General features: G+C 36.8%; 1 long non-coding RNA gene across 2 annotated transcripts; it reads right to left on the reverse strand.

Moving 5' to 3' along the window:
- Positions 1–9,363: 9,363 nt before the first annotated feature.
- Positions 9,364–12,747, reverse strand: LOC139122705 (uncharacterized). Of its 2 annotated transcripts, none has more exons than XR_011549529.1 (5): positions 12,689–12,747; positions 12,400–12,453; positions 11,987–12,052; positions 11,459–11,649; positions 9,364–10,919 (listed from the first exon to the last, which is right to left on the reverse strand). It is a non-coding gene; the product is annotated as an uncharacterized lncRNA (long non-coding RNA). The 2 variants fall into 2 exon arrangements; XR_011549522.1 differs by having other exon boundaries at positions 12,693–12,746.
- Between the last annotated feature and the right edge of the window lie 718 nt (positions 12,748–13,465).

A 13,465-nucleotide genomic window follows, 5' to 3' on the forward strand; every position in this document is an offset into this window, starting at 1 on the left:
ATGAACACATACACTTGACATTGTTACTGAGGGTTGTAAAAGCTCAATAAGGGTTTGAGTAAATTTGTCAACATAAAATTCTGACTGTACACACTTTGGTTTACCGTTTAAGGATGGTGCGAGTACGACAGAAAACATTTAATACACAGAAAAAGATACTGCAAATAGTAGTCAAAATAATCAACTTTAATTGACCTTCAAACCTAATTTTGTTACTTTAATACATTTATTTAACGACTTAAGTAAAATGATTAGAGAATATTTTCTACACCATACTGTATTGTCATAAAGGTATCATGGTGTAGAAATTTCGTTGATTTTAGGACTCCCATAGTAATCCTATTGTACTGTCACATTGTAAATCAGCGAACACGGATTGTAGATTTGTTTGGGTGTGGACGTGCAACATTCTCATATCAACTCTTGAGAGAGTTCTAAATAATGTCTACGCTTTTGTATTACAACAGAAAAGGGCAGAAACGAATTCGAAAGTTTATAAACTATGTTTGCATGTGTAAAATATTATTAAAAAATAAGATGAACCGTAATTAAGTATACGACAACAGAAGTAAACAGACGTGATTCAATGTGTCATGTAAAGATAATGATCACCACTTGCTTCGAATAAAGAAATTATAATCTGTCAGATGTTTTGTTTCATTTAAAGGAATAAGTATTTCTAACATTTTATCAAATTCAGCATATTGGCACGAACCGCATGGAAACTTCATCTGACACTTACATGCATGCAATCAACACGAACAGAAATAAGTTAACCTGTCATCGTTTGAATGGTAAGTCATCAATTCTGGAGTGGGGGCAATTGATAGCACACTCATGATCTCAATGAGTAAAGCAGAAAAAACAAGCATCGTCATTGACCTTTAAACAATTGATACTTCTGATATTAATTTTGTAGTCCTGCAGTGCAGATGTATTGCCAATTTTTTTAAAAGATAGTAGAGCACAGCATATCAAAAGTCAACTACAGAACTTTCGATAATTTTGAAGTAATTCACTGTTGCTGTTGTCTCCGGTCCAATATTGAACTGGATTCTCCTATTCGCAGAGTTCTGTTTAGGATTGTGTTCACGTATCAAGAACATCAATGTATCATTCCAAATGAAAATGTGGTTAGTGATGATCTCCATCAAAGTGGTTTACGCTTTGCCTTCCTTGGTAATACCACAAAGCAGTTTATTGTCGGATGATTTTTCAGGAGGTAACATAGGTATAGTGGCTATTTTAAACTCTGAATTAGCAGTATACACATATTGACTGGCGATGAGATTAACAGCAAATATCTGTACCCGAGGGGCTGCGTGAGTCGCCCCCACCAAAAACAGACTCTTTCCCGAGGCCTGTTTTTTGGGTGACTCCCAGTCCCGAGGGGTTACAGACGTGCTGTCACCCTCACGGCCAGTCAATGTGTCTTTTATAACACTTCTCATTCAAAGTCATGCATAAATTGGAGTGGTGCGGTAATAACGAAGTTTTTGTTCTCAACAGCGTCGCAATACTTCTGCAAAACGTTCAATGCACTTTTGGTTATCGTTTTCGTCCGTTCCGAGCCAGAGTATTCAGATCTTGTCTGGAGTAGGGTACACCGAGAAATTTCCGCAGTGGACTATCGTATCGCTCGACCACAGACGGCATCTTTGTTTACATTCCCGTTTGCTCTTGTGTTAATGTTGTTTTTGAAGTTCGCGGTCATCAGTTGTCGGAACTGATGCCTTGCTTCTTTGATGGATATATAGTCTTCTATCGTCTTCAAGTAATCATGATTACACCTCAGTCAACAATTGCCATCTTTCGACAAAAAGATCAAGGAAAAGATCTAAATCCTTTATCATTTGGAGTAACACCGTGACGCAGACCTTCACACTAAAAGCAGTGAACACTACCCCTCCCCCCCCCCCCCCGTGTTGAGCTGTTCGTTAGCCGACTGTCACGCCAGACTACAGCGGATGAAATAACGTCTCATCTTCATAACATCGGTTTTAAAGACATAAAATATGTACCTTTACAAACTAAATATGACACTTTCTCTTCCTTCAAATTAATTACAACATCTGATAATAGCACAGGCATCTTAAATCCCGATAAGACCGTCTGATATTGTCGTGTGAAAATTCTGTCATGAAGGAATACACAATAAAGCTGATGACTTTAAACATCGTTTCATATAACTATCGAGGAATCAAATCTTCTATTGAAAAAATTGTAAAAATGAAAGATGTGATATATGTTTACTGCAGGAACATTGTTTATCTAAGTCAGAGGGTAGTTTTTATTTATTTATTTATTTACACTTTTATTGAGCGGCCGAGTTACTTGTTCAGTAATTTTCATCGGGGCTCAAGCAAAATTACAATAATTACATCTACAAAGGAACATTCATTTTCACATAATCTTTCAAGTCAGATTTAAAGGTGTACAGAGCAGTAGTTTGTTTGATTTCAATCGGTAAAGCATTCCACAGTTTGGCAGCACGGTATTGAAAGCTACGTTGACCATATTTAGAGAAGCATCTAGGTACATAAGAATCCTGGCGAGAAGTAGTCCGTGTATGATGACTATGTACATCACTCTGAGCGGTAAACAAATCAGATAAATACTGTGGACCATATCCTTTCAAACATTTAAATGTTTCAATTGCGGTGAAGTGAAATATTCTTTGTCTGACAGACATGACATTAAGTAATGAAAATAAATCCACTGAAGGAAATCACACGGAAGTTCAAATAGCGTACGTAGAGCTCTTTTCTGAAGTATAACACTTTATCAATATTCTTAACTGTTGTGTTCCCCCAAACTACACAGCAATAATCAAGAATACTCTGGAATAGACCATAGTACAGTACTAACCGCTGATCAAAAGGAATGTAAGTACGAAGTTTACGTAAAATCCAATGCGCATACTCAATTTCTTGCATAAATTATCAATATGAACATCCCAGGATAAGGTTTCATCTAAAGATATACCTAAAATCTCCCCTGAAATAACTTTGGGGATCTTGGTATCAGCTATCTCTATAGACAATGAAACATCGGAATTATTCAAATGACCCAACATAAAAGGTGAAGTTATCAAAATGCACTTTGTTTTCCTTGCGTTTATACGCATATGATTATTGGTTATCCAATTAGAAATTGGTAAAATATCACAATTTACAGCATCATTGACTTCACTAATACACTTTCCCTTCGTAAGTAGTGTCTGATCATCAGCATACATGTGGAGGGTGGAGGAATCAACAGACAATGACATATCATTAATAAATATCATGAAAAGTAAAGGTCCTAAAATAGACCCTTGCGGCACACCTGTGGTAACACGACAAATAGTCGATCTACTACCCATGTAATCTACAATCTGTTGACGATTTGAGAGATAACATCTAAACCATCTAAATCACTCCATCAGATAGCCCATAAACATGTAGTTTGGCAAGCAAAATGTCATGATCTATAAGATCAAATGCCTTTGATTGATCAAGCAGGAGTACACTATTCAAATAACCACTGTCAACATTACACAAAATTTCATCTGTTAAACGGATTAGGGCTGTTTGGCATGAGTAGTTCTTTCTAAAACCAGATTGAGTATCGAAAAGAAGATAAACATAGATAAATATTCAAAAAAAGAGTTGTACACATGTCTTTCAATGATTTTCGAAACAGCTGGTAAAATTGAAATAGGACGATAGTTTGACATATCACTGATGTTACCAGACCCTTTGTAAATGGGAACAACTCTAGCACATTTAAAGACTCTGGGGAAAATAGCATGATCCAAGCTCTTATTGAAAAGGTAAGTAAGAGTAGCTGAAATTACAGGTGCAGCAATTCTTAAGAGCTTACAGTTAACATTATCAATACCCGTGCATTTGGCTTCTTGTAAAGATTTACAAACAAAATCATTCTTCAGTAAAGGAAAACTGAAAGAGGGAACATCACATAATACCGTATTTATAAACTTACGTAATGACTCCAGATTAACAGGTTCATCGGAATCATCGGTACAGTGACTGATACCTACAAAATGCTTATTGAAAGCGTCAGCAATCTCAGAGTGGTTTTCAAAGCAAACCCCATTCGCTTTATTTATTTATTTATTTATTTCACATTAAAGGATTTCCCATTTACATACTCAAACAGGGGTAAAGACTCCTATAAGGTTGTAATCTACCATGGGGTCCGACATAAAGTAAAAAATATTCAAGTTTTAAACGTGAAAATAAATATAAAAAATCAAATAAAAAATAAAACCAGTACAAGTAAAATGTAAGAGCGGTGACTACAGATAGAAACATGGTGAAATGCGAATAGTCTATCTGCTTACATTGTCTCTGATGTAAGAGTTCAACTGGGATTTGAAATTATTCATGTTCGTACTGCATCTAACCACATCCGGCAGAGAATTCCAAGCTCGAGCTGCACGCATGGCAAAAGTCCTTTGACCCGTTTCAGTACGAAATCGAGGCAGTAATAATTTACAAGTTGAGGCTCCTCGTGTCTGATAAGCATGAACGTCATTCAGCGTAATAATTTTTTCGATAAGATAACTTGGAGCAGTATTGCTGAAACATTTGTACACCATAATATAAGGAAAGTAAAAAATACGTTGTCTAACAGATAGCACATTGAACCTTTCAAAAAGTACTTCAGTTGGGGTATCAAATCAGCATTAAGTATCACTCTTAAGGCACGCTTCTGCATTTTATAAACCTTATCCATATTTTTAGAAGTCGTATTTCCCCAAACAATAGAGCAATAATCAATGGCAGATTGAATCAAACCGTAATATAAAACTTTTCTAAGGTGCAAAGGAATAAAATTACACAGGCGCCTGAGTAAACCAACTCTCCGACTCAAAGTAAGACACAAATTATCAATATGTTTGTCCCAAGAAATAAAACTGTCTAATGTTAGTCCTAGTATCTTTTCAGAGGAGACACATGAAATTTGTTTGTCATTAATAGAGATGTCTAATTGTTCACCAGAAATATTAGCGTCTTTTTTTTTTTGACGAGATCCGACTAACATGGCTTTCGTTTTGCCCTCATTTATGATCATTCCATTACTACGAATCCAGTTATTTGACGACAGTACATCATTTTGAAGGGATTCATTAACATGCGGAACAGAAATACCAGAGGTAAGAAGGGTCTGGTCATCAGCGTACATATCAAGTTGTGAATTATGCAAAGTAAATGGTAAATCATTGATAAAAATAGTAAATAGTAGTGGTCCCAACAATGATCCCTGAGGCACACCTACAGTCACCTTTTGAATATTCGAAATTTTACCCATGTAAGTAACTACTTGAGAACGATTTGATAAAAACGATTTAAACCAGTTTAACCCATTAATTTCTAGTCTGTATAAAGACAACTTTTAAGAATGGTTCGATGATCAGCTAGATCAAATGCTTTTGACAAATCCAAAAATAGAATACCAGAAAGTCGACCATTGTCAATATTTTCTAACAATTCATCACACATCCTTAATAACGCTGTTTGATAGGAATGGTGTCTTCTAAAACTAGATAGTGTCTTATGAAGTAAATCCTTACTAGACAAAAATTCATAAAAGCTACAATGTACATGTCTTTCAATAACTTTAGAAATAGCAGGTAAAATTGAAATCATTGAAATCGGTCTATAGTTGGACATTTCGGTGACACAGCCAGAACCTTTATAAATAGGGACAACTCGTGCACATTTTAAAATATCAGGGACGACTGCATTGTCAATACTTAAATTTAACACCTTTGTCAATGAATCTGAAATTACCGAAGCACCTATGCGCAGTAGTTTTGCGCTTACATTATCGGTGCCCGTAGATTTACAATCTGATAAAGCTTTCTTTACAAAGTCAACAGAAAGAGTAGGAATTGCGAATGAAGAATGTAGAATGAGATATAAATGTAGGATCCTTAAAGTTATTTACATTGATCAAATTGTTGTAAACACGCCAGATAGCCGTGGCATTATTGCTACTGCCTGCTATGGAATTTCTAAAATACTGCTTTTTGCCATTGTAATAAGATGAACAACTCTGTTACGAAGAAGTTTAAAATGATTCCATAGAGTAATAGATGAACAAGATCTGGCATTTTTCAGAGCTACATCCCGCTCTTTCATAGCATTTAATATGTCAGCAGTCAGCCATTCCGGCTGCCTGAAACGTTTAACACGACGCTCAATAATTGGGCAATGCAAGTCACAAACTCTATTGAAAATCGAAATCCAAGTATCAAATAAGACATTCACATTTTCAATACCATTAAGTAGATGCCATGGAGCGCACTTCAAATCGTCAATGAACTTCATTTCATTAAAACGTTTAAAAGACCTGTATTTGATATTTATTCGACCACCTCGATTTTTACCTTGTACATTCAATTTACGGTGTGTAATAACAGGCAAATGATCGGAAAGGCCAAGTTCAATAACGCTGGTATCAGTAAAGTTTTCATCATTTGTCACGTATATGTGGTCAAGGCAAGAGTGAGATACAGGACGAGTAATACTATTGACTAATTGTACCATGTTCAAAGATAACAAAGACTGGTAAACGTAATGATTCAAAGACAACTCTGTTAAAAGATCAATATTGAAATCACCATAGAGAATCATTTCTTTACCCTCACAACAACCCTGTTCAATATTCTGCACAATCGCATATCAGTGTCACGAGTTGTATTGGGAGGGCGATAAATAATAGCAACCATGAAATGTCGACTTCTGTTAGGTGTTATTTCAATCCACATAATTTCAAGGTCGTCACATTCAAGATCAACACGCCGTTTGTACAAAATATGAGACTTTAGATATGTAACAATACCACCGCCTATTCTGAGTAATCTATCTTTACGTTCAAGATTGTAGTCATCAATCAAAAATTCAGAATCAGAATGGTCTTTCGACAAAAAACTCTCAACAATGCATAAAATGTCAACAGAAATGAATGAACTTTGGAAACTAAAATTCAAAAAATGTCTTAACTGCTCTTTTTGTTAGTAAGGTGCTGTATATTCCATGCACAGATAGTTAACGAGTTATGAGTTTTATTTTTGATGCGACGTGGTGGGTCGGCAAAACCTTCTTTGCCAATCTCCTAGTCATTCCGATACAACGTGGAACAAAACTTTTGTTTATGACCAGAACGACCACAGCTCCAACACTTTATCGGGGTTCCGTGTCTACAGACACGCTGTACATGGCCTTCCTCGCCACACAAGAAACATCTCACTTGGTGATTACGATTGTTGTACGTTGGTTGTCGGTTACGCTGGGACGCATATCGTCGAGCGTTTCTAAAACTTGTATTACCTTCCTCTCTATCACGACGGTGGCGAGAATTAACGCGGACTTGACGGCGATTGTCTTGACATCCGTTGAAGTTGTAGTCATCTTCGTAATATTGACGACTGACCGGTCTTGAGTACGCCGAATAATCATCTCCATGAGCATCGCGATACGGTCGGTTAAAATTCCCACGATTGGTTCCTTGATTAGGTCGGTTTACACCTTGGGATCTTCTCTGTGTCTTAAACAGAGATGTAAGGTTGGCATTCTGTAGGAGCAGATCACAACCCGTGTGAGACAAGTGAACACCGTCTCGTAGGAGTAGTGATGGCACAATGCTGTTGTTACGGTAGCAAAACGATTGATTATTATCAATGAAACAACACCTTTTGCGTTCACATAATGTGGCAAGGTGAATATTAACTTCATCGACAACAGACTGAACGCTATTTTCATCAGGCCTTGGACATATGCTGAGTACTGACACTCTGCCATCTGATAGCTGCTTAGCTTCTTTTCCTACTGCAATCATTTGTGCCAACTTAAATGATAATTGCACTTGGATGAAACTCATCAGAGTAGTTTTCACGCAGATGCACATGCAGTTGTTCAATGGAGATTCAAGGTTCACAGATTACTTTGTCATTTGGGTTTCTGGCGCTAATGTCACGAATAATAGAGTCACCGATGAGCACGGTGTGAACCGAAGGCGCTAATGACACGGCAGTATCCTTTTCATGGAGGACTGGATTATTTCGTTCACTCGCAAAATCTGACCTTCTATTTCTGTCAGGAATTGGAACCGATGTGCCAGGAGCTAGAGCCTTATCATTATATGTGTCAGATTTTCTTGAGATATAAGTGTGACCATCAGAACGAGCTATCACGTATTAACACAGATTATTATGCGGTTGGAGAGACATCCATGGATGATTTGACATGGTCGTCCTTTTGGCGGTATATATAGCCGTGATATGGAGAAAGTTCATTTACTATGTCAATGTGATAACCGCTCGATTGTTCTTGAAATTAGCCATAACTAGCGGTGTTCTCACCTTGATCAATGTCTATTGCTACTCAAAATAACAGCAATTCAGAGTTTGTCTTTTATTTACAGAAAATTCGTGCTTGCGCCGATGGTGCGATAACCAATGGCGTTACAGTCCTTGGGGACAGGAACGCCGATATTAATAGTGATTCACACTTTTTAAAAAAAATTAGAAAATGTCCACTTTCTGCAAGGAAAATATTATGTAGTTTTCTTGCATGGCACAGAAATTCTCAGAACTTCACATACAACAGCGGTGCCCACCATCAAACATTATGGCTAGACCACCGTATCTCTATCTCCGCTGCGCATAGATGTATTAATGATGTGTATATTGTATATGATTACATTTGGTCTGATCATTTCTCTCTAAATATAGTTTGTAATCTTGAGGAACTTCAAAAATATGAGTTTATGCAAAATGACCCAACATTTGATTGATTGGTCGCCACTGTATGTAATTATCATAGTTGTACCGAGCATACTTTAAGCGGCATAAGTCTTGATACAGAGGCTTTTGTTTGTCGTGATCCTTCTTGTAGAATTCCTTCACACTTGAACAGTATTGATGAATTGTACAATGACATTGTAAATGCATTAGCGTTAGCTGCTTCACAATGCATTTCTCCATCTGTGAAGCGTAATTCTCATAATTCTGTTCCTGGTTGGAATTATTGTGTAAAAGAACACCATTCTCTCGCTCGAGATGCTTTTATTCTGTGGAGAGAAAATGATAGCCCTCGTCAAGGGCCACTTTTTGAACATAAGATTAAAAACACTTTCTAAATTTAAGTACTTTTTGAGGTTTTGTAAAAGGAATTCGAATGATGATCAAATGCGGGCTGATGCCCTTGCTGAGACACCTTTCAAATAGAAATGCGAAGCAGTTTTGGAGAGGAGGCAATCGTAATAAGAAATCTTCTCCTCTGTCTTTATCTGTTGGGGGATATTATAGCCACCAAATATAGTAAAAATGTGGCGTGACCATTACATTTGCGGGTCTATCATCTGCTACTGACAATAGTAGTGAATCCCATGTTATCGATGGTATTGCCATGAGTTATTATTAACATTGAATGATGTCAGGGCGCATGAGATTGTTACTAGTGTCAGTAATCTAGCTGTTGGAAAAGTATTTCTGCCGAGCATTTGGAAAATGATCACAGGCGTCTTCACTTGCTGCGGTCACTTTTATTTAAAGTTTCTCATATTCATGGTTTTTGCCATCTCGCATGTTAGACCAATCTTAATTCCCATAGTTGAGGATAGACCTAGTACTGGTGAAGTAACTTATCGCCCAATGTGCTATTGCCACTGCAAATTCCAAGGTTTTTTTCTTTTTGTTGCTTCACAGACTGATGTGAAACATACCTTGATACTAGTGATCACCAATTTGGTTTTGAGACCCACCATTCTACAGGTATGTGTGTTTTTCTTTGGAAAGTGACTATAGACTTTTACAAACACCAAACGGTCCAGTTTTCTTGTGCTTCTTTGATGCCACAAAAGCGTTCGACAAAGTAAATCATTTGATTCTCTTTCGTTCGTCTCTCGACAGGCGTGTTCCTCTATATAATGTTAGAATTTTAATATACTACTAACCGAAACCATGAATTTCTGTTAAGTGAGGCTCGTTTATTTCTTAAGTTTCTATTTACAATGGTTTTAATCAAGGTGTGTTATATCTACATCTACATGTAATATCTACATGGATACTTTAAGAAACTTGCTATGTAAAACAAATGCAGGTTGTCATATCGCAAATATTTCTCAACTATTTGTTGTATGCAGATGACTGAATGTAGCATCATTTAGTAACACGACGCCATTTTTAGTCATTTACCAACACAACGCTACATTCAGTCATTGACTGTAACAAACGTGGTCTGCAAAACGTTTTAGAAACACCAGAAATGCGCACTTCAAGGGGTTTTAAAAGCTTACTAGAACCAGAGAAGTACCTTTTCCTGAGCTGTAATTGTAATTTATCCAAGCTTTTGCACATTTTCGTTGTCCTTCGTCTGAATTGGCAATCGAGCAAGGTCAACGTGAATGTATCTAAGCTATATAAGTCACGTGACATTGAAGTACACGTTCTCCCGATGTACAATCTTCTCAGAACAGAGTTTTTACCATGATTTGCATATGTTGAGCCAAATCTTAATAAATATCGAGTATTAATGTCTGTGTCAGATAATAAGATATTTATCGATCTTTGCAAATATGTATTCGATGCCAGCTTGACATTTTCCGATATCATATCTGCGTACGTGTTGTGTTGTGTAATTTCTTTTGTATCACCTGGCATTAATTTTTCACCATTTGTTATGTATTTCTTTTGCATATGGGCCGTTGGCTAGAAAAGCAGTGAACCTTACCTGCTTATCAACCCTCCCCCACACTATTTCACACATTTGAAAATTCCAAAAACCAATCCAACAACAAAAGCAACGGAGAGTAGAATGTAGAAAATGCTCAGGAGCCAGAATGAGAAATAATACAAAGTTGAATCGCAGTTGTCAGGGTGATAAGCTTTCTGTAGATTACAACGTTTCCTGAAAGACAAAGAAGGACAAAAGTACGTTACCTTGCTGAATATAAATAAAAACACAAATTCACTGAAATACAGACATTATGTGAATTATAAAAAGTTTACAATCTAAGTTGAAGCACCATCCTTTTAAGTACTTATCATGTCATACTTGAAGAAGTAAAAGACAGAAGTATTGTGTTCTAAACATGGATTATCGTCCTTCTCCACTATCTATTAAGATGAATGCGTGCATCTTGCAAACTTCACATGCAATAGTGAAGGCAACGTGACCACAAAGTATGTATCAAAAGTTCTCTTTATTCGTTGAATTTTCGTGGATTATCGAGACGTATATTGTTTTCCGTAAATACTTGGTTTTCTAAATCCACCACAGCTGTACCTCATTTGCATCCTTGAAGGCAGCACTGAATGAGGTGCGTTGTATGAGATGATTGATCGATCGCCGTCTTTAACTCATAAACAAAGAACAAGGCATTAAAACACAAAGCACTAAAAACAACACCGTCATCATTAAACACCACAAGCAACAAAGTCAGTTACCTGCGATGAACCATCCAAGGGTAAATAAAGCGATTATAACGTCGAAACATAAGCAGCAGCAGCCCATACAAAGGTCGTAGCAATACACGTTCGGCCAAACGAGCAGTGAAATTAGAATCAACAGCGCCCCCATACCAATGTTGTAAATGGGAATAAAGGCTCGCCTTCGCATTTATCCAAATGCGATGCTCCTGCATTATTTAGTGAATAAAAGAAATATAGGATATCGGCACTTATTAGTTCAATTAATAACTTTATATTACTAACGCTATGACAAACAGTTAGAATTCATAACGAATTTTGGTTGTTTGGTGTCTCGACCCCGATATCGTTCTTTTTCCAAATCTTTGCAATACGTTTCATAGACGCTCATCGACTAATTCGTAGCAAGGAAATTGAATTTAAATGCAAGTTCATCAAGTTCACTTCAACAGATTGTTATACATTATTTAACTTTCAAAATGAATATGGAACTCTGAAATGAAGCAAAAAAGCTAGTTGATGGTATACAAGAGACGATACACTTACCAACATATATCATGGCGATAGAAACGGGGATAACAAATGCTTGAACTGCACAGGCGATACGATTAACTGTAACCGGATGGAAATTTGAAAACTGTATTAAAGAAAGTAATAGAGGTGGAGTGGTGCAAAGATTTCAGGAAGAGAGTCGGCCGAAGGCAGTTGGAGAGAGAGAGAGAGAGAGAGAGAGAGGAGAGAGAGAGAGAGAGAGAGAGAGAGAGAGAGAGAGAGAGAGAGAGAGAGAGAGAGAGACAGAGAGAGAGAGAGAGAGAGAGAGAGAGATAGAGAGAGACAGACAGACAGACAGACAGACAGACAGACAGACGAATAAATGTAAATGTCAACACAATGTTGACAATTAGCGTTACATTGTTTTTTTTTGGTACAGATGCAGATTCATGACCTTGAATACTCACACAGTTTGTGATCCTGACAATTTATGCCACCACTGTCGGAACCAATATCACCGACTGCAAAATAATATGACATATAGATTTATGCACAGTTATTTACCGTCGTATCTCCGATAGATGAAGTTCAAGTTCGATCTATACAGTTTACATCATTAGACAATACAAGAAAATATCAATTATGTAAGATTCCTGTATGTCTGAGAGATTGGATTACCTTAATATGTGAGAAGGAAGGAGAGGAGTATGACGTCCATTGTTCTAATCCAAATATTGTAATGTAAAATTACTATACCTACTTAGCGGACCTCTTTCTGCTCTTCTGCCGTACCTTTTCCATCGTTTCCCATAACCTGTAGTGAAATAATCAGATAGTTTGTTTCAACGACGAGTTTCAAAGTATACTATACAGTCCAGTAAATTTTTAATTATATCACTTTCATTTGTCTGTTAGGGCAAGTGAGATCAAGGAACAAGCTCCTTATCAAAATTTGATAACTGACGTCATAAGGAAAGATTTCAAAGCGATTGCACTTTCATCTGAACTACATTACTCGGATGATGTGTGATTACAATGACGTCACTCTGTTACTTGCTTTTGTTTCGTAGACATTACATGTCATGAAAGCACAGCTTGTTTGAAGTTTCTCAAATAACACCATGAAGGAGACAAATGCTAGTTGCCCTTTCCGACTGTTTTCTAATTGTACACATAGTTAAATGTTCCCGCGTCAACGAAACAGAACGAGGTAAGCTTATTACGTACGAAGCGACAGTGAATTCATCGAATTCAAATCATTCATCGTTTGTTATAGAAAAATGCCGTTCGGTTGTAATCTTTAGTGCAAAGAAACGCGCAAAATATATCCTTTATTTACAACACACATGTTACTTAGAGTTTCGTAGACAAAACGTCAGTTACATTTCGTTGGCATTAAGGTACAATGCGCCAACTCGTAAAATTTACAATAATTTTATCATCTGCCACTTGCTTGGTCTTAATTTTAAGCTAATGGAGTAACTAAAGTGTTTACCGGCATTTTTGTGACATCAAAAAGTTACTTTTTTCCAA

This window comes from Ptychodera flava, chromosome 1, assembly GCF_041260155.1.
Source record: "Ptychodera flava strain L36383 chromosome 1, AS_Pfla_20210202, whole genome shotgun sequence".
Lineage (NCBI taxonomy): Eukaryota > Metazoa > Hemichordata > Enteropneusta > Ptychoderidae > Ptychodera > Ptychodera flava.